We start from the raw sequence: 23309 nt of genomic DNA on the forward strand, positions 1-23309 counted from the left end.
CCCAGGTCCTCACACCAGGACCAGCAGGCAAACCCACCCAGGTCCTCACACCAGGACCAGCAGGCAAACCACCCAGGTCCTCACACTGCTGACCTGGTTTTTGCCTTTGGGAAAGGATGGGAAGACTTTCAATAAGAAAAGGTCACGCCTGTAATACTGCACACAGGAAGGCCATTTGTCCCCTTCTCTGGCCTGAGGTAAGGGTCATTCCCCAACCTCAACACCAAGGATGCCCCGGGGCTTTAGAAGAAAAGAAAATAAAGGTAAAGAACTGAGTGAAAGGGGGAAAGAAGACGGCTGAGTATGGAGGGGGGTAAAAAACAAAGAAAAGGAGAGGAGACGGTCCTGAGCAGACACCAAGAAAACCACAGTCGATAGGCTATAATTGCTTGCATCCCTGCATCTTGATCAATAACAATTCCTGCAGTTGTACAGACAGCATTTACAAGACACTTATAGGAAAGCAACCGCAAATATCAGTTGCAGAAATCTGAATGGATTGAAAGTAGAGTTGGGGTGGGGGCACTTGCCTATAATCCCTGCATCTGAGGAGCAAGAGGTACCCCAGCAGCTTGAGGCCACTCTCAGCTATAAAACCTAGACACAGACAGCAAGAGATGGCAAAAGGCATACCATTCTAACTGCAACCAGAAGGGAAAATGGAGACACCAGATCAATTCCACACACCGCCATCATTAGAAGAAGGGCGGTGGAGGGTCCACGTTGGCAGGACTCAGTTGACCACTCCTTAATGGGTGAAAGAAACAGTGCATGAGACAAACTCAGCATGACCAAGAGACAAAAGAGAAGGTCTGAGACCTCACTTCCTATAGGACTTGCCTTTATTTGGTGCAAACCTTTAATCCTAGCATTCCAGAGATGGAGGTGGAGTCACAAATTAAGGAGAGAGATTCCAAGCTGGGACTGTAGGTGACAAGAGCATTTGCCCAGCATACCATGCATGGGAGTGAAGAATGACTAAGGTAGGTTCAGGCGGGGACGAAGCCCAGTGGTACAGCTCTTGCCTGCCATGCACAAGGCCCTGGGTCTGATCCCTCTTTCCCCAAATAACACCTGAACAGGAGGACATGGTGGCTGTCACACGGCTGTGATCCCAGCCCTCAGAAGTGAGTGGCAGAAAGATCAGAAGTTCACATCATCCTGGGTTAGAGAGTTTGAGGCTAGCCTGGGCTATAAGAGACCCTGTCCCCAAAACTAAATTCAAATAGAAAGTTTGTACCTGAAAGCCAAAATCAAACAGAAAGTTTGTACCTGAATGTCCAGCACTCCTGAGGTTGAGTCTGGATGAGCCAGGTCCCAGGTCAGCCTGAGCTATGTGATATATATGTATATGTATATGTATATGTATATCCTGTCTCAAACAAACAAACAAAAAACCAAAACCAAACCAAACAAAAGCCCAAAATCAACAAAACCAAAGCTTGGTCCTTTGAACGGATTGATAAAATTAAACTACAGCCCATGAGTCCAGGACTGCTATCTGTTGGCATTCCACAAGAGTATATTGTCAGTGTCCTCCGCGGCTGCTGTCTACCCTTTGAGTAGCCGAGCAGACACTACAACACGTTCACTATTCCCGAGAATACATTAAAACAAATACCAATTATTCGAGTTCTCAGACTCTCTGGACTCACTGATTCTATGGCGCCGCCCTCATCTCTCAGCAGCTTGCAGTCCAAATTCTCCAGGGAGGGGGTCCCCCAACCCTTGAAGATGCACGTGTGGGGTATGCTGTTTTCTCTCCCAAGAATGTGCGCTTCTCAGCTTTGCCAACCAGCAAAGTGCACAGCCTTGAGGTCACCATCTCAAGGCTGAGTGGTTCCCAGCCTCGAGGTCACTGTCAAGAGCAGGACTTAGTATAGACCAAGATTCCTGGGGAGAACACACTGCTTGCCCGCCGGATGGAAGACTAGACCTCCAGTAACTGCAGAGAGGGTGGTATGTTGAAAGGTGCCAGCTTGGCTTGGGCTATCTGGGCCCTGAGTAGCCATATTCTGTAAATTTTGGAATGCGCAGACCATTAACCCCTCCAACACAAAGCCTAAGAATGCCACAGGAAGCCCCTGAGCTGCGGGGATCCTTCCTCCCCTGAGAGCTCTGCCTGAGTTCACAGCCTAAGCGCTGGGCACACAAGGCTCTCTGTTCTGTTATTTCGTTACCACTTCAGATCTCGGAATCCGTGTTCCTAGGTCATGGCCGCTCAAATGTGGCTCCAGAATAAACTGTCATAGACAAGAATACAGCAGATAGCAATTGTTATTAAATTAACTATCTATTTATGATACATTTACTAACGAATGGGTTTATGCTCATGAATCTAATAATGTCCTCAGTGGTGGGAACCAAATCTTACTCAGATATTGATAGTCTCTAATGGGTGACTACATTAAAAGATAAACAAAATGTCAATTGCCTAGTAAGTGGCAAAATCAGATTATTTTTTTCTCTCTCAAGTTATGGGGATCTCTGTGTGGGCGAGATTTATTGTTCCTCAAAAAGTTAAGTATTATAGCATGTAATTATTTTCAAACTCGTAATTTATGTATTCTACTTCTTACCAAATGAATAAACCTTCACAGAACCCCTTAACCATCTGCAGAACAAACTCTGGATTAAGCATCTGTCTAAACTGAAAAGGATTGGCTGAGAGTAAACTTCTTGCTCTCTGAGTTATCAGGATCCCTCAGGGATGGACGGCTTCCCTCACATCTGACTGTGGTCTCCAAATCCTCACTTCCTCTCAGGGGCCCAGTGCACACTGAAAAAGAGGAGCAGAAGATGGCTGCTCTGTAGGTGAGCAGCCGCCCTGTGGGTCCTCATTGTGTGGCCCCTGCACAGGGGGCGGGGCTGTCACACCCCAGGACTTGCTACTCCCCCGTGGGGCCCCTCCTCCCTCCAGCCCTCCCAGGCTCACAAGAGTCACACTCTTGTCCCCATAGTGTACCGTGGAATTGCTTCTCTGTCTTTTTCCAACACCAGATCAAAAACAGTACCCGGCGCAGGAGGCAAAGGTGAATCGCCACACTCAACTCTTCTTGCCCAACGTGGAGGACTTGGGACACTGCAACCCGAGCTTTCTACACAGAGACTCTCTTTTGCTTGAAATGAAAACTAAAAAATTTTAACTGCCTGGCAATTTATCATGGAGACTTGATTTTCCTGACACCCAGCCAATTACCTCCACCCTCATCCCTAGAATACGCGGTGGCTTACATGGCAAAAGGTGCTTGGCGCACGTGCTTGTTGTTGTTTTAACTTTATTTTTACTTTATGTTTATAAATGTTTTTACCTGCCTATATGTAAATGTACCACTTGTGTGGTACCCTTGGGGGCCAGGAGAAGGTGCTAGACCTCCCCAACCCCCACCCTGCCCACCTCAGGAAACAGAAGTTATAGGCAGCTGAGAGCAAGTGCTCTTGACTGCATTTGATCCCAGCAGGCTGGTCTCTGTGAGTTCAAGGCCCTCCTAGTCTATGTTGTTGAAATCTACCCCCAAAATAATAAACAAATAAGCCAGGACTACATAGTGAGACCTGCCCCCAAAATAGATCAAAAGGGCTTGAAAGTATGACAAAGTCAGGCTGTGACTGTGGAGGTGGCATCAGGGACATGCAGCCATGAGCCTGGAATGTGGCAGCCCCAGAAGATGGTGAGGGCGAGGAAGAGCCTCGCATCACCTGACCCTGACACCTCAATGGGAACCTAACACGAAACCGTAAAGTTCAACCTGACATTCGGCTGGTTTAGCCATGACACTGAACATGGGCACGCCACCTCATCCAGTAGCTCTGCTCCCAGGCACATGCCCAGAGGCCCTCTTTCATGTGCACAGCATGTGTGGGAGAAGGAACATCCATAGGGGATAACCTGTGATTTACTACACGGTTAAATACATAAAAACAGTAAGAGCAGAAAGTTGAACAACTTCGGAACACAACCAGACATCCCTCTGCACACATTCCTGTTAATGTACTGCTTGGGGGGCTGTGTGAGTCTCCGAGGTACTCTTCCCATTTTGTTCATATCCAATACACCTGGAAAGCAGAGAAGAAATAAGCAGGAGAGTGGGTGGCTCCCAGGAGACGGGAGGCGTGGCTTCCTGAACCACACAGGGACATGTATGTGCTGGTACTTGTTTGTGCTTTTCGGTTTTGTTTTTCCAATTTAGTCCCATGTCCATGTTTTCATATCACGAAATATTTTGTAATTTATAAACCTTGAAAACTTTTGCATCACATGTATCAGTTGCTAGGCATTGCATGATACATTTTATTGCCCCTTTCCACCTCAGTCTTCTGATACTCAGCAGCTCTCAGGTGATCACAGAACACATTGATATTTATTGGTAGTAAAAGATATGTAAAATAAATATATTTAGTGTGTGGGTATACCCACAAAACAGTTTTATTGAACTTTAATTAAAATGCCATTCTTGAGATCATAAAGTAAAAGGCTCTATTTTTATTTTGTTTGTTTGTTTGTTTTTGTTTGTTTCTTTTTTGAGACAGGGTTTCTCTGTGTAGCCCTGGCTGTCCTGGAACTCACTCTGTAGACCAGGCTGGCCTCGAACTCAGAAATCCGCCTGCCTCTGCCTCCCAAGTAGAATCAAAGGCGTGCGCCACCACCGCCTGGCAAGTAAAAGGCTCTTAAGATCAGTTTATCAGCTGTTCTCTGTGTGATGTGTGTATGCAGCAGGCTCTGTAATTACGGAAGGAAGCATGGGAGAACACGCCTGCCTCATGCAATCTTCATGGCTACCCGAGAAAAGGAGCTTCAGCAATGGGAAGTGACTTGCCCCCCCCCCCTTCCTTACTAAGTATAGAACTAAGTGCTGAATTCAACCTTCCACCATGATGCTCTGTGAGGACGCCCGATTACGCACCTACCTGCAGGCCTGCGATTGTGTGGCTTCACACACACTTAGCCAAAATTAGACACAGACACTGCTCATTGGTGGCAGAAGTGCACATTTCCATCAGGATGTGCTGGTAACTGACAGCCAGTAAGCCAGTTTGATCCCCGAGGCCATTTCTCAACCTACCAAGAGGTCAGGAAAAGTGTCTTGGGACTTCTGAGGAGGACTTCCAGTGAACATGTGACTATGACTGCTTTAAAATATACTTCATGCCAATCAGTGACCTGTGGGCTTTTCTCGTTTACATGCCAGCCTTTAGTGTTTGGCACGGTCCCCTACACACTGAGGATGTTCTTTGTGTGGATGCAGGCGAGCACAGGTGTTTCCCTGTCCTGGGCCATTCAAGTTTTGAGACAGGGTTCTTAGATGAACCTGAAGCTGCACTTCAGCTTTGCCGATTGGCACTCCAGGCCATGGCATCTGCTCCCCAGCCCCCGAATTCTGGGGTGTATGCTACAGTACCCAGCTTGTACATGGGTCCTGGGAGCAGAACTTGGGATCTCCTGTCTGAGCAGCAAACGCCTCACTGATTAATCCATCTTCCTAACACGTTATCTTAATAAGAGTGTGAAACAGACCAGGGCTGGAGGAGGCAAGGGATACTCCTGCTGACAGTAAATAGTTTTTTCCTGTAAATTCTCCACCAGAATTATTTTAAATATACAATCTACTATTTAGTCACTTAGCAGGGACACATGGGTGGGAAAGATTAGGTACTATGAAGCCACAAGGAAACACTTTTAAATACCCACGGCCATTACTGATGACAAAGCAGATACAAACGGCCCTTATTACTAGACCAGATAGCATATCAGAATTATTAACTCTTCTGTTTCAGCAACAGGATTTATACAATAGTTCATGATCACAAATGGGATAAAAACTGCATCTTCAGTCTCATGTTTGGGGAGCAGGGATGAATCCTAGAGAGCAGAGCTGGGGATAAGGGAGAAAGGGCATGAAATTGATACCTCTGACCCTTGAAGCATTAGAGGAACACAAGACTGGCCTCCAAGGATAGCTATGTCTGAATGACATCACTTCACTGTGGGTCACATGAGACCATTTTGAAAACCACCTTGAGGAAGACTGAGAGGGAAATCCCGATCCCTTTCCCCCTAATTTTCTTCTTCCTTTTCTTCCTCTTCCTCTTCCTTTTCTTTCTTTCTTTCTTTCTTTCTTTCTTTCTTTTTTTTTTTTTTTTAAATTTGTAGACAGGGTCTCACTATGTAGCCCTGGATATCCCAGAAGTAGTTATGCAGACCAGGCTGGCCTTAACCTCAGAGACCATCCTGCCTCTAGACGTTCAAGTGCTGGGATTAAAAAGAGTATAACAAGGGCTGTTTGGGTCTGAGGTGTCATTAGTGACGCTGCCTGCAGTGCAACGGTTTGAGGCTTCAGGGTACCTACTTCTTCCCACTCATGTGTCCTTGCTAAACGACTAAATAGATAACATATGTCTTTAAAATAATTTTGAATTTGCAGGGAAAAAATGCTTACAGAGAATTCCTTGCTTCATCTGCTCCTCCAGCCCTGGTCTGTCCCACATATGTTAAGCTATTGCATTCAGTGCTGGGGAGACAGACTGAACAGTGAGGTGCTTGCTGTTCAGGGAGATGTGGATTTCATCAGCCAACAATGCTGTGTTCTCAAAACCCAAGTGACAGAGACACTCCATTAAAGGCACTGCCTTTCTGACTTATGGGGAAGTTAGTCTGTGCAAAATCTGAATCAGTTCACTATATCTTCTTCTAGTGGCCCATCTTCCTCTCAGAAGGAAGAACAGACACTGTGCCATAAAATACATAAATAGTTCCTTAAAATTCTCCTCTGGAGGAGGAGGACAGAGTGTTTGAAAACACGCTATGACAATGACAGGCATCATGGGCTGACACACCCACAGTGTGTGGCCTTTGCCTCAGGCTGGAGGGTGAGACAAGCCCTGCTGGTCTCTTCTACTGGAAAACAGCTCACACAGAGCTGGGAAGGGAACAAAGACACGCCTGAAACAGGTTAAACATGTCTGCTAGAGTCAGCACTTGACAATCAAAACCAAATAAAAATCTACTGTGTGCATTTCCTGTCTAGAGGCTTAAACAGAAAACTCAGGCCCTGAAGGATATAACTGTTCTCATCATCTAACTTCCCTTGGGAAGTAACACACACACACACACACACACACACACACACTAATAAAACGTAATAAAAGCTTAAATAACTACACAGATGGATTCTGTCTTAGGGTGGTTTGGATTACAATTCTTCAACAATGCAATGGCACAAAGCGAGATGCAGCAGGGACTGTACTACAGACTGTGCATCTGACTTTCCTAGGACTAGCCATGTGGCACTGTATCGGCCAGCCGCAGTTCTCAGTTGTCCACCATACAAGGGCAACTGTGATGAGCTGCAGTCCAGCCTGTCACCAAGGTAGCTTCTTAGTGCGAGGGGCGTAGACTGTGCTTTGAAAATCCACATTGTTTTCTGCTTACTGGGGTTTTGGTTGTTGGTTTGGTGTTGTCTGTGGACATACCCTACAATAAATCAAGGAGCAACTGTAATGAAGTCACAAATGCACACATAAACATACACACGCACATATACACACTGATCCATGCACACAGTAAAACGTTTTTTAAAAGTTATAGTAGCATGTAAAGGCAGAACAAGATAATACACAACCATACAGAGCCATTTAAAATGATGGAGTTCACACCATTTATAATACGAACCCTTAAAGAATACAGTCATAGGTTTAAATAATACCAGCTGACACCACCCGCTTTGGAATGGCTCCTTGATCATTAAAAAAACCTACAAGTAGTGGCTGGAGACAGAGCTCAACACTTCAAGCCCTGCCTGACCCAGGTTCCGTCCCCTGCCTGCCGAACCGCTTGGCTCACAATGGCCTGTAACTCCAGCTTTGGGGGATCTAGCGCCCTCTTCTGGCCTGCTTGGGTACTCAACACAGACATGCACAGACTACCCATACAGATATTTACACATAACTAAAACCAAAATAAATCCTTTTTAAAGGTATATCTTCCTAAAGGAAATCATTATTTTGTAACACTTCTGAATTTAGTTAAGCAAACAAATAACAATTTTGTATATGAATTTACTTATAGGGGGCTGGAGAGACTGGAGTTTAAGAGCACTGACTGCTTTTCCTCAGGGCCTGGTTCCAGACCCAGGAGCCTCAGGGCAGCTCCCTCTAATTCGGGAGTGGGGGGGAATCTAGTACTTTCTTCTGGCCTCCAAGGTACCAGGCATGTACATGGTACACAGATACATGCAGCTAAGATACCTACGCACATAAAATAATTTTAAAAAAAAATTTTTTTTTTGTTTCTCGAGACAGGGTTTCTCTGTATAGCCCTGGTTGTCCTGGAACTCACTCTGTAGACCAGGCTGGCCTCAAACTCAGAAATCTGCCTGCCTCTGCCTCCTGAGTGCTGAGATTAAAGGCGTGCGCCACCACGACCAGCTAAAATTTAAAATTTTAAAAAATATTTACATTATTCATTTAAAACTAAATAGTTACACACCAAGTTTAATGCTTAAAAACTTTTAAAAAAAACTTAAAAAATAATTTCTCTGTTCAGCAAGTAACAAGAAAAGTACTACATCTGCAGATATATTTAGCTGAAGTAGACTGGGTTTTATGTTTGGTTTTTGTTGTTGTTGTTGTTGTTGTTGTTGTTGTTTTAATGGTTGTGACCACTAGAATCCTATAAACATAAATAAATCCAAGATAGGCTTCTCTATCCTCTGGGGAAGGGGTAATGGCTCTCTCAGTCAGTGCCGACAACCTGGCAAGTGTTTGTCCTTAGGGAAATGGGGTCCATCCCAGAGACCCCAGAGAGGGAGAAGGAACAAACCAGTCAGCTCCCTCAACCCCAGGAAGATTCCTACACGAGGGAGGAAGAGGAATGAAACTTTAAAATAGCATCCGGACAAACTGGGCTGTGCTCAATGACGCAATACATCTGATCTTATATTCCCAAGACAGGCCTTCCCCAGTCTCCAACAACAACAAAAACAAGCCGATTCCGCAGTGATCAATAACTCCAGTTTGTTTGTATTGGGGGGGAAGGGGGTGTCACCATAAACTTTAGTGTGCCCTCCCATTTGTTCTGTGGTTAGAGGGTAAGAATTCTGGTTCTAAATGACAACTTGGAATCAGGAATAATTTACAAGCTGTTAACTGGTCCCTGGGCAGGCAGGTCCCTAGGATACGGTGAGTACTGCCTAGCAGAAGTCACACAGCTACTTACCAGAGAATGCCAACTCCCCTGAGACAGAATCTGGGTGGTGAGGATACTGATGGATGATGGGGCCGTGCCCTTCACAGCAGAAAGAGGCAAGAAAGCCTAAGCCAGTAGCCTCGGGATGCAGGGCCTTGGGAGAAGAGTGTCTGGATGCATGCATGGTTACAATGTTTTCAACTTCAACAAGAAGCGAACACTGGTCCCTGGACTGTTCTGAAACCAGTGCAGGCCATAGAGCTTCTACAGTTCTGCCTCTGCCTGCGAATCACTCAAACACAGTCCCCCTCGCTGGCTAGTAACCAGTCCTCCCAAGCAGGAAAGCCCCAGCTATTGTGCCCTTGTATCATGTCACGAGTCTAACTGGACCAGATTTACACTGAGTAGCCAGGGCTGGCCTTAGTCCCTAAGGAGCTCTCGCTTCCTGCCTGTGAGTCACTTTTCATTTATGATGTGCAGCCTGAGAGCCTTGGTCACACATACAGCATTAGGTTAGGCACTTTCAGAGAAATGGACTCATGTGTTTATTGCCCAAAATAAGCGATGGAGAAACACACTCAGAGAAATTAAAGAAACTTCTCAGGGAGACTGAAAAATCAACCTTAGCTAAAACATTAAGATAGAGAACTCCTAATCCTGACTTGTATTGGAAGCTAAGCCAGGAACAGCATTAACTGTGTGCATGTCTGTGTGTGCATGTCTGTGTGTGCATGTGTAAGGGCAGGCACCTGTAGACACCAGAAGTTGACATAGGTGTCTTTCTTCCTTGATCATGTCTCCACCTTATTTTTTGACACACTCTCTCACAGACACCAAGGGCTCTCTGGTTGCACAGACTGGCTGACAAGAGAGTCTCCAAGTACTGGGGTTGCAGGTGCACATGGCCCCAGCTTGCTTTTAAGTGGGTGCTGGGGTCTGCACTCAGGTCTCCATACTCGTACAGTAAACCTTATCCACTCAGTCACCTCTCCAACCCAGGAATAACTGTTTAGTCCAATGATAGTGATCTTTATTTTCTAGCTATTCCTAGCAAAGGCAATAAGATTTGTTCCTCTTTTAGCATTCAGATAACATCACCACATCAAGTACTTTTACATAAAAAGAAGCTTTTAAACAAGGCGTGGTGGTGCATGCCTTTAATCCCAGCACTTGGGAGGCAGAGGCAGGTGAATTTCTGAGTTCGAGGCCAGCCTGGTCTACAGAGTGAGTTTCAGGACAGCCAGGACTACACAGAGAAACCCTGTCTCGAAAAAAAAAAAAAAGCTTTTACACACGCACACACTCACACACTCTCACACACACATGTACAATATGCACACAAACTCACAAGCACACATGCACAAACCGACAGCACACATAAATACACACAAAGCAACACGCACATACACATGCACACACATGCATGCACATATATGCTCACGTGCACACATACCACACTCATACACACACTCGAATGTACATATTCACACACAACATACACATGAGCACACACATTCACATGCATACATGCATACACACACGCACATACACATACACTGGCACACACATGTACAGGTACACACACACACACACACACACACACACACACACACACACACACACACAAAGCTTGAATATGACTGACCCTGTTCACTCTGTTTCTCCCACCAAGGGTGTAACCAGACAGTAACAAGAACTCTGCTAGAGTACGACCTTGCCAGAGAATTCTAATATCCCCAGACACATCTGACCTTCAGGAAGTGTTCTATATACCTGGCTACATTTTCTTCTTTCTTAAACATTTCCTGTTGTTTAGTTGGTTTCCTCTGATTAGGGGCCACACCCTGGTCCCACATATGAATAACACCCAGAATATTAAGGAAACAGTTCCCTGGAAGAATCCATTAAGGAGAACTACAAATAAAGACACTGTTTCCAATTAAATGTGATGATGTGGTACATAATTTTAAAAGGTCTTACAAACTTCATGACTAAGAAAATAATACTTAAACTGGGGGCTGGGGGCAAAAGTGAATCCAGCAATAGTAACTCAGGGCCAGAGAATAACTACTCTGCAGGCAGCTTTTGTTGTGTGAGCAGTCAATGCAGTAAGTGTGGCTATAGTCTAGTACAGCTTTTATCAACACTGTTACTGCAAATTGTCCCTTTTTTTTTTACATTTTTTTTCAAATATTTAAAAATGACAGTCTACTCACAATTCAAGTAGCATGCATAATCAGGTCATAGGCCAAACCACTCAGTTTGGTTCCTAGTGCCCAAATAGAAGCTCACAACAGTCTACGACTCCAGTCCCGGGGATCCAACACTGTCTCTGGATCTTCAGATACTGGGCACACATGTACAGGCAAAACACACATATTCATAAAATGAAAATAATTTTTCAAAATTGCCTTTAATAGTCTGTTCTGTAGCACAGGACGGGGAAATATTTTTGAAGTTAAAGTGTTCCTTCAGCTTTTCCTTCGGTTCCATGATTGTATATTCCCTAATGCTGCAATAAGAACATTCCTGTTTAACTGACTGGAATGGGTACTATTTCTGCAGTTCCTTGTTCAACACATATATGTGTACTTCTTCTCATACAAAACCACGCCCTCATATTTTAGGAATATACTGTAAATAATCTATTATAAATTCATTGGGAATGACTATAAGCTTTGAAAATGAAAATGCCGGGCAGTGGTGGGGCACACCTTTAATCCCAGCACTCGGGAGGCAGAGGCAGGCAGATTTCTGAGTTCGAGGCCAGCCTGGTCTACAGAGTGAGTTCCAGGACAGCCAGGGCTACACAGAGAAACCCTGTCTCGGGGGAGGAAAAAAGGAAAAAAAAGAAAAAAAGAAAAAGAAAGCAGCAGTCAGTACTGGGAAACGCTCCTATGGCCCCAGGACTCAGGACGCTAAGGCCAAAGGATGATGAGTTTGAGGGTAGCCTGGGCTACACCCTAAGATGAGACAGAAAAGCAAACAGAGAAAGAGAAGAGGAGGAGAGACTGCCGATGCTTTCAAGCCTGATCTTCTAAAAGCAGGGTGCTGAGCTGAGCTTCATCCTAGGTGTACAGAGCAGGCAACAGAGCCCCAAGGATCTCACACGCTGAGCAACATGACACAAATAAGGAAAGTGTGATCCTTTCATTTGTGTATGAACCACACATCCATAAAACCAGGGCGGGAAAGAGCTGCCGCAACCTTTTGGAGATTAGGAAGATCGAGTTATAGACTCAGAAAGCAGAGGACAGGTGTGCTACCTCGGCATGTGGACTGTAGAAAAATGTTTGATTTTGCTGAAGAAAAAGAAAAAGTCTCAGAGCTGGGCGTGGTGTCTCATGCCTTTAATCCTGGCACTTAAGAGGCAGAGGCCGGTCTGGTCTGTCGAGTGAGTTCCAGGACAGCCACCAGACAAGCAAACAGCAGCAGGGACTCACTCTTGTAGCTGAGGCTGACCTTGAACTGACCTTCATCTCTACTTCCCAACAGCTGGGACTAGGGGATTATGGGGCTGGCTTACCACACCCACTTTCTTTTGCTTTTAATAAATCAAAACTACATTTGTATAATCTGCATCTCTAGTCAGTGTGTGCTGGAGGCCAATCCCAGGGCTTCATACATGCTAGGTACCAAGTAGCTTCAGGCATCAACTTGACAGACCTGGGATGAGGGAACAAACTGTCTCCATCAGATGGGGCTGAGGGGGCTGGTTGGGCATGTCTGCAGGGCATTTCTGGGCAGAGCCATTCCTAGGCAGGTGGGGCTGGGCTGAACCTGAGCTTGGAAGCCCAGAACCACTATCCCTTGGTGATTGCTGCTTCAGTTCCTCCCTGGAGGTCCTGCTATGGCTTCCTTCCTTCCTTGCCTGAAACCTGCAAGCAAGATGGACCCTTCTTTCCTCCTCCAGGTGGTCAATGTTTTATCACAGCAATAGGAAGCAGGCTAGAACACTAAGTATCTTCTCTGACTCCTCGGTAGGTCCTTTAGAAGTGCTGGGGTTTTGTTTTGTTTTGTTTTGTTTTGTTTTGTTTTTGAGATAAAGTTTACTTGCCTGGGCTGACCTTGGATTTCGCCATCTCCCTTACTCTACCTCCTAAGCAGCAGGAATTACAGGCAAGCACCTCTAAGTCCAGGCCTTGAACTTGAGATCCTCCACCCTCCTGGAGCTGGGATTTACAGGCATGCAGCAACACACCTGGCTAACCCACACCTGTTCACTTCAAATATTGAGCATCGAAATCAGCTTATAAATGTTATTCTTATCTCAATAGTTCTCTTCTGTGAGTCAGACTCAAAATAGGGATCGCTTACCGCCACTGGCTGATTAACATCATGTAAGCCTCCTTCCTAAGTCCTTCATGTATATCCTTTGGCCCTGGAAAACCTGGTATATACTATGTAGCTCAAGCTGGTCTTGAAACTGTGGCGAGCCCATCTCAGTACTGAGTACTCTGAGTACTGAGATTACAGCTGTGAACTGACTCACCTGGATTAAACAACGTAACAAGTATTTATTAAGTTGTTAAAACGGTTTTGGTAACTATGTGTCCTTCTAGAGCTTAGATTTTAAAAGGAAGGAGGAAAACAATGTTACTGCCATCCTTTCGCTTAAGGGTCAGAGTGCATACATGGATGGCGGACAGAATTTACATTTCTCACCTGCTACATGTCAGAGTAGGTACATGGACAGTGACAGAACTTACATTTCCCTACCACCAGCTTTCCTACTTGGAACATTGAAAAATTCTAAAACACCCAAAATCCACACACTTGTAACTCAGCACAGAGCCAGCTCTGAATGTTCATTCATTAGAGCACGGCATGTGTAAAAATAGATGCAAATTTCTCCTAACAAGATGTATGTTCAAACTACAAAATGGCAAAAGAAAATATTCTAATTTCCAAATGAAAACGTAGTAAAGGGAAAGCAAAACATGTGGACAAAGCAGTGACTGTGAAGCGAAAGTCCACGGAGCTGCAATCACCACAGGAGACCCTTGTGAGAAGCGCACTCCATTCCTTCAAAGATGATCATTTCCCTTCTTCTCAAATAAAAGTAACTAATAATCCGTTCCTTCATAAATGTCAATTATAGTGAGGTCTTGTGTAATCATCAAAACCACTGAAGTGGTGAGTACAAGTGTTTATAGACAAGGATATAGAACCTGAAACACTAACTTCCATTTCCTTGTTCAGTTGGGAACACTTTGGCATCCAGGTACTAGATGGCTAGATGTCGGTGACAGGAAAGTCAACAGGCCACAGCAAATGAAAAGAAACCTATCATGGGATTTGTGAGCTACAATAACAATGACATTTAAATGAACAGGATGTCCTGGAAACACAGAAGACATCAGCTAGCACCAGAGGCGACATCTGAACTACATCTCCCAAGCTGAACTGAAACCTGTAAGATGGACCTCATTTGATACACAGTCAACAGACCGTAGATCAAAGGAAAGTGCATAAGACACACACTGGGTCCTCTTACTATCAGACACAGGAAGAACACAGGGTGGACGTGGGGGGATGGTAGAAGACCTGCATAGGAAAAGCAGACACAGACAGAGCATTAAAGGCTTACATGGGAGGCCAACAATCACCTTTAAACATAGTGCGTGCTGTTCGGTGGATGGATTTAATGCTGCTTTGTTGACGAAGGTGGGATAGCGGTGGGCACAGGATCAACAACCTGGGAGCTTGTGTCCCTTTAGGATTAAAGGATAAGACACACAGCACTACTGTGCGCTAGAACTGAGCTGGAGAAAGAGCCCACTCTAAGAGTCATGATTGGCGATCTAAAAGACAAACCTGGCTATGAATTAAACGGAGCGTAAGAAGATGCAAAGGCAAATGGAGCCCCTACAACACCTTGAGTTCAGGATAGGGAAAGCTGAAGAGGGACCCTAATGCATGATTCCAAATCAGCAGGGGCCATCGAATGGAAAATTTCCTGCTTTCTATTTTCCTACTGTGAAAAACCTTAAAAATTCTAAAACGTTTTCAGCCATTGTTTTTTTTTTTTGAAGTTTTAAAAGATCGTAGTAATATAATACACAAATATTCACTGAAAAGCACCCCCCAGCCTCATCTCCCATCTCCATAGCAACCATCACTATTTCTTGAATATCCTTGCATACATCTTACACACCTATAAGCATATAGGTAAACATGCGCTATATATCCCGATTTAAACAGCCCATTCAAATGTAATTCTTAGGGCATTTTATAGTTGCTTATGTTTAAACAATCACATGTATAAAATAGAACTATTAATTAAGTCAATTTACGAAGGCATTTCTACTCACGAACACATCATCACGGTTTTCTAATAAATGTGGTGATAGTAATGGTTAACCACAAGCCCCCTGACCTCCCTACCGGGCACTGACCTTTAGGGCATTCCTTGGACAGCTTGTTCTGAGTGTGTGAGCACAGTGGGTCCCATCCACGGACGGCACTTCACTCAGGAACTGAAAACGGGGTTCCAACTAGAAAATGGAAGGGAGATGGGGAATTAGTTTCTAACTTAGACTATTCTCCTCCACACAGAAACCCACATTCACTAATTACCTCAGGCCCACTAACTATTCCATTCATGGGAGATGTATAATGCCCTGCCAGGAAGCCCAGGGTGGAACCGTGCTGCGGGTATAAGACTTTCCTCGGCCGGGCGTGGTGGCGCGCACCTGTAATCCCAGCACTTGGGAGGCAGAGGCAGGCAGATTTCTGAGTTTGAGGCCAGCCTGGTCTACAGAGTGAGTTCCAGGATAGCCAGGACTACACAGAGAAACCCTGTCTCAAAAAAACAAAAAAAAAAAAAAAAAAGATTTTCCTCAGCTGCCTCTAACATGCTCACTGAGGCTCAGAGTCATTACCACAGAAATAAAACATGAGGTTTGATGACAGTCACTGCTCAAGTTCTGATGTTAGTACCAAGCAATGTTCAAGTATGAGAGCTGTCACTTTTAAAACATTTGGGCTTTAAACGATGGCTTTAACTCATCAGAGTCCTAAGGGGATGCAGTGACGGGTAGGTTCCGCCCCAATCTTTCACAGCTAATTGCTTCACATTAACTCAATAAACAGCCTGAGACAAACCTGCTCTGGACACTCATTACAGAATTCAACCCTGAAAAGCTGCATTACAAAACCCACTTGGACGGCAAGGTACTACGACTACTAATTGGCTGCAGTGTTCAGAAGTGAGATGAACAGGTGAAATTCTAAAACAATTCCACACGCAGACCTCTTTCTGACCCAGGACTTGGAAGAGCTTAAGTCTGTATGGTCCACTACAGCAGCCATCGGCTTCCCGTGGCTCAAGCTCGTATTAATTTCAATATATTAGGTAGAAAATCCACTTCCTCAATTTCACATGTCACCCGTCAAGTGTGGCCAGTCACAATCCCCTTACATAAAAACCTGTGGGGGTATTCCAATTATTAAGCAAGTTAAACTGGACAGTATTAGCTTGTGAATAATATCATCCTGACTTGTCAATATATTCTAGGAAAACAGTCTATGGCTTTTAATCAAAGTTCAAAGACTACATTAAACTATCAGAAGGATAATGCTCCAAGTGTCTATCACAAGCCAACCGAAGCCAGTAAAGAGCTTGCTTTTCAAAGCTACAAATAACATTCTATGAACAGTAGTAGCACATCCTGTGCCCTGTGCAAGACTACAGCTTTCTGACCCCGAGGAAAACAGAACCTGAGACTCCTGCAACTGCTCTTCCCTGCTCTGATACCCCAACAGTCCTGGGACACAAAGAAAGAAGAGACAATCCCTTACAGCCAGACGGGCCCCCTCTGCTTCACCATCAACTCCATCATCATCAACTCCAACATCATCAACTCCAACATCATCAACTCCAACATCATCCATTCTTGGTATTCCCAAGATGGCTGGCCTTTCTCTTTTACCCCCAACCTGCTCTATGTCCAATGTAACCAAGGTCAAATGCAACCTCCCTGACACAGAGGGGGCCCCCAACTGGCACTGACTGGCGTGGTCATCAGGACCTTATCATCAGAGGAGCTACTGAGCAGACATTCCAGCTGTGGCTTCCACCCTGGAAACAGCTGGGCAGACAGCTGAAATAAACATCCGGGCTGTGTTCACAGTTCAGCAGCAAAGTAGGTGTGACTGACAGTGAGGGTTCCTCAGAGGGAGGGAGGAGGAGGAGGAGGGGAAGGTAGGGGGAGAGGGAAGTAGGAGAGGATGGAGGAGGAGGAGGGAGGGAAGGGGAAGGAGGGGGAAGGGAAGAGGAGGAAACAACTGTTCTTTATAGACCCTAGTAAGAGCTTTATCCATCCATCCATTAGTGAGATCTGCTTCTTCACCTCCTGCAGACATCAGTTTTCAGTAGTTTTAAGAACTAAATTTTAAAGGCGATATATACAAAAATAGCAGATAGTGAACAAAAAATCCTTCTAAATTCTGGACAAAGAATTTGAGAAATTCCTTTTTGTTGTTGTTGGTTTTGTTTTGTTTGCTTTTATTTTTCTGAGACAGGATTTCTCTGTGTAGTCCTGGCTGTCCTAGGACTCACTCCATACACCAGGCTGGCCTTGAACTAGACCCACCTGCCTCTGCTTCCCTGGAGCTGGGATTAAAGATGTATACCACCACCTGGCAAATTTGAGCAACTTGCCAGTCATATTATTAGCAGAGAAAGTGTAGTCTGAGTCTAGACTTGGATTTCATTCCTGATGTCACCTTTGGCTCACTACAGGTCATTAAATCAGTAACTCATGCTAATTTTTCTATGGTTTTTCTGCATACTTTGATAGGCTGGTGTACTGGCTAGTTTTGTGTCAACTTGACACAGGCTGGAGTTACCACAGAGAAAGGAGCTTCAGTTGGGGAAATGCCTCCACAAGATCCAGCTGTAAGGCATTTTCTCCATTAGTGTTCAAGAGAGTTAAGGTCCCCTTGTGGGTGGTAATATCTCTGGGCTGGTAGTCTTGGATTCTATAAGAGAGCAGGCTGAGCAAGCCAGAGGAAGCAAGTCAGTAAAGAACATCCCTCCCATGGCCTCTGCATCAGCTCCTGCTTCCTGACCTGCTTGTGTTCCAGTCCTGCATCCTTTGGGGAATCAACAGCAATGTGGAACGTATAAGCTGAATAAACCCTTTCCTCTCCAACTGCTTCTTGGTCATGATGTTTGTGCAGGAATAGAAACCCTGACTAAGACAGTTGGCATTTCACTTCTGACCCAGGTCAAGGGAATGAGGTACATATTTTATATACCAAAGCAGACCTGGCCTCCCAGCATCAGCATCCTTCAGTCCCTACCTGCTTGCCCTGCCTCCAATCTTGAACATTCCAGCCCAGGGGCTAGTCTGCCTTTCCCTCCAGAGGCTCCTCCCTGTATAATCTAGATATTTGACATTTTGCTCGCTCTTGCTCGCGTGTGCTCTCTCTCTCTTTCCTTCTTTCTTCCTTCCTCTTCCTCTTTCTCTTTCTTCTTCTTCTTCTTCTTCTTCTTCTTCTTCTTCTTCTTCTTCTTTTCCTTCTCTTCTCTCTCTACACATGCCTGCCTTCTCTCTCTCTCTCTCTCTCTCTCTCTCTCTCTCTCTCTCTCTCTCTCTCTCTCTCTCTCCCCTTCCCCTCCCCCCACTACTACCCTTCTTACCCCATGGTGATTCCCTGGCCTCCTTCCTTGTGGGCAGTGAACTCTGCCTGCCCAAGAGCAACTCCTTTAATATATATTCCTGCCTTTAATATAATCTAATCTGGTTTGCATTAGCTCATTTCACCAGTGGAGAAATAACCTATCCATTGGCATCCGAATGTGCTACACTTTCCTTATTGAACGTGACGCACGCACGACATAAGGAAATGCTGTGATTCATGTTCTCTTGGAGTATTTTCCTTCTGCTCTGAAGTCTAGCTGTAAACACGGAGATGTGGGTTACATCAGGGAATACAGTCATTTTCACACATGCAAGTTTTCCCAACTCATAGCTTTGTCCCATATCTAAGCTGTTAGTAAAGAGTTAGCATCGCACCCCACCTGCACCAGGACACTCCACCATAAAAGCAACCCCTTACAATAAAAGCAACATGGGCGTGGAGGAAGCTGTGTTCTCCTTCAGCTCGGCAATAGCTCTACAAACCTGAGGACCAGAGTTCCAATCCCTGGCACCCACAAAAGTGTGAGAAGCGTGTGACGATCCACCTACAATCCTAGCATTTTGGGAACCAGAGACGCAGGCTCTGTAGAGTTAATTAACCAAGTGGAATGAACAAGCGCTACACATTCAAGCAAGAGACTGGACACTGGTCAAGGAAGACTTTTAACTTAGCCTCTGGTCTCCATACACACACACATATACATACACCCATACACTCGTGCACCACATACATGCAAACCCCTTATATACCTCGCATACACACAATAGTAAAATGAACTCGTGAACTACCAAGAATAGGTACTCCGTGTATGAGTAACAGGACGCACCTGCAGCTAAAACCTGTAGACAGGAGCGCAGAGACCAATCTTCTGTAAGTCACTTACATCTGCCTCAGAGGGCACCCAAAAATTCCCACCAGACAGCAGCATATCCGGAAGTCCCCACCAGTTCTAATTTGTGATGATTAAAATGGCAGCCAATCAACCTATACACCTACCTTTAAAGAGGACCACTTCTCCATCCCTCTTGAATGGGAGTCCTAATAAATAAACCTCGGGATCCCACACCACGTGCCTCCTGAGAACAGGTCACGAGTGAATCTGTATCCCAACCCTGCCTTCTATTTCTCCCTCTCAGGTTTGTCACCGAGATTAGATATATAAAGCTTTTTACTTGATACCAGAACATCGTATGTGCGAGAAGCAGCTTCTAAGAAACCCCTTTTAGACTTTAGTCTCTCTGAAGGAAAGTTCTCAGAATTTGAAAAAAAAAAAAAAAAAGTCTAATTATGCTGTCGAACAAAAAGTACGCACAACCGGAAGATCAACTCTGATCACAAAGAATGCAGATTTAGAAGGAAATTCTCGTTGTTGGTAGGTTGATTTCACTCCCACGGGCATCCCATGAGACAGAGCGAATGGAGCAACAGTCACATTACCTGTCATTTATTGATTAAGTGTCAGCAAGCACTCAGTGGCATCCTGGCTGCCCTGCGGTCCTCCCCACAGGCAAGGACAGCAAGGGGGCAGGCTGATCATGGATTAATCCCTGTGAGCTGCGGTCACAAGGAGAACGGGATAAATTCATCACCTGGTATGTGGGTAACACCATGGATGAGGTGGTCCTGGTGGGAACTGATGGCCAACAGGCTGAACTATCACTTGAGAGAGAAGAAGTGAACTTGTCCAAGCACTGCAGACCCATGGCGGTTGGCCAAAATGCTACTGTAGTACCTTCGGTAATGAGTGATGTGATGGGATTTACGGAGACAAACGCTAGCTAGCCCATGGATGCCGCCTTGCCATTCTCAGGCAAGCCAACTGTTACCTAGGAATTTGGGGTTCCCTCTTTTTAGGTCACTAGTCTGATTAATAAAATAATTTAGAACCAGACTGTCGGGGGTTGGTCTGTATTCAAATGCTAAATACTGGCCCAAAAGATCTGGGTGCAGTCCAGGCACACCAAACTTTGCTCACCTATATCCTCTGTCAGTTTAAAGAGGCTGACAGCCGATTAGTGGGGAGAATGCAGATAGGCAGAACTTCAGTTACAGGGCTGGGAGCTGCAGCTAGGGATAAGGAGAAAGAGAGAGAAGAACCAGGAAGTCAGAGAGAGACAGAAGAAACAGGAAGAGAGACAGAGACATAGACAGACAGACAGACAGACAGACAGACAGACAAAAGAACCAGGAAGTCAGAGAAAGAGAGACAGAAGAAACAGGAAGAGAGACAGAGACATAGAAACACAGACAGACAGACAGACAGACAGACAGACAGACAGACAGACAAAAGAACCAGGAAGTCAGAGAAAGAGAAAGGGAAGGAGAGAGAGAAGAGGGAGGGAGGGAGGGAGGGAGGTGGGGGAGGCTGGACAACCAGGAATGGCCTGATGGAATGAATCCAGCACAGATAGGATGACCATTGTCAAGTAACTTGGGGAGCACAGCTAGGAAAAAGGCAGTCTAGTGTAGAAAAAAAATAGTTTAGAGGCGATCGCCCAGTAATTATGCTAAAGCTGATTAAATAAATCAATAGTACTCAGTCATCAGGTCATATTAAGACCTAGCAGAATTACTAAATATCCAAGAACACCACCAGATTCCTAAGAAGGCTAGAAGACAATTTTATTAAGAGTTTGAAACAAAACTTCAGCAGGCGCCAAGAGAGGAGGGCAAATCACAAGAAAAAGATGCTCCTTTTGGCTGAGTCCCAGATGCAGGAGACTCCGCAATGGAACCACATGGGTAGCAAAGGAGGGAGAGGAAGAGTGGGAGGGGGATGGGAGAGGCAGGCGTGGGGCTCAGACTGAGAAAGCTCCGAGCATCACAGAAAGCAGGCAGAAGCCAGTGTCTGGAAGAAGGGATGTTACACTACAGCTCAGCAGGCAAGGTGTCAGGCCCGTGAGAGCCATGGCAGGGAGGAGGGGCTTCTAGAAACAATCCGTATCCCATCTCGTTAAGGGGATAATTATTCCTCCCATCTCCTTAGCAAGTCTTCAGGAGAGTGGGCTTTCCTGGGGAGTGGACTCCTGGCCAGGTGTTAGAGTCACAGTACTTACAGAATGTCTGTCTGTTTGTCCGTCTCTCTCTCTCTCTCTCTCTCTCTCTCTCTAGATATATATATATATATATATATATATATATATATATATATATGTGTGTGTGTGTGTGTGTGTGTGTGTGTGTGTGTGTGTGAAATCAAATAACTGAACAATGGGCAGCTGTGAATAGACAGTCCAAGAATCTAGTAGTTACTCAGTCCCATGAACCTAGGTGTCTCAGCTGGTCTCCTGTATCAGCTGGAATCCTGAAGAAGTAGGTTCCAACAGAGGTGCTGGCACACAGTCAAAGAAGAAGAAGGAAGCCTCCCTCCTCCACTGTCCTTATGTCTGCTTCCAGCAGCTGGCGTGGCCCAGATTAAAGGTGTGTACTGCCATGCCTGGACTTAAGTTGTTCTTTACTTGGAACTTGCTCTGTCCCAGGCTGGCCTTGAACTCAGAGATCTGCCTGCCTCAGGTCTCCTGGGATTAAAAGTGTGTACTACCTTGCCTGGGCCTATGCTTTCCATGCCCGCTCTGTCTCAAGATTTGGATCAAAAGCCTGTATCAAGATTCAGGTCAAATGCCCAAGTCAAGATCCAGGTCAGAAGCCTGGGTCTTCCGGTCTCAAGATCTGGATCGTGGTGTGCCCTCCAGATGTAGTCAAGCTGACAACCAGAAATAGCCACCACACCCCATTTGGTGGCAGGTTTCGTTAACGCAACCCAAATGGACTAAGGCCTTTTATAGGAAACCTGGGCCACTTTTGTGACACACTTACCAAGGACAAGAAGAAAACAAGAGGAAAAGGATGGCACCATCTTTAAAATACATCTATACCCTTCCTGTACACAAACACAAACTGACTCAGACCCTTACACACAATCTGAAGGCCGCCATATCTCATCAAACCTCATCAACTGTTAGAATTTGTTATTTATGCACCACAAAAAGCAATGTGCATTCAAAAATGACACAGCAACATTATCTGCTGAAAGCCATATGATGAACAGGTGTGGCGGTACACACACACACACACACACACACACACACACACACACACACCAGCCCTCCCAGTACTCAGGAGGTAGAGGCGGAGAGAGGAAAAGCCAGTCTCTAAATAAGATAAAATGCACTCTATTTTCAAAATTCTAAAGTTAGGATCAAAAGATGTATGTGGGGCTGGTGAGATGGCTCAGTGGGTAAGAGCACCCGACTGCTCTTCCGAAGGTCCGGAGTTCAAATCCCAGCATCCATAACAAGATCTTACTCCCTCTTCTGGAGTGTCTGAAGACAGCTACAGTGTACTTACATATAATAAATAAATTTAAAAAAAAAAAAAAAAGGATGTGTCAGAACGAACGATGTGCCATGTCACTGGGAAATGAGGTGACCAGGGTTATGATGTAGCCACAGAGCAGGATTCCCTACTTCATTCT

At 45.2% G+C, this 23309-nt stretch overlaps 1 protein-coding gene across 1 annotated transcript in view; it reads right to left on the reverse strand.

Moving 5' to 3' along the window:
• Positions 1-23309, reverse strand: part of Wdfy3 (WD repeat and FYVE domain containing 3) — a 227846-nt gene that overhangs the window by 151458 nt on the left and 53079 nt on the right. Inside the window, exon 3 of the mRNA XM_029545025.1 lies at positions 15583-15681. The gene's annotated coding sequence lies outside the window, so the exon portion shown is untranslated. The remainder of the gene's footprint in view (positions 1-15582; positions 15682-23309) is intronic.

This window comes from Mus pahari, chromosome 13, assembly GCF_900095145.1.
Source record: "Mus pahari chromosome 13, PAHARI_EIJ_v1.1, whole genome shotgun sequence".
Lineage (NCBI taxonomy): Eukaryota > Metazoa > Chordata > Mammalia > Rodentia > Muridae > Mus > Mus pahari.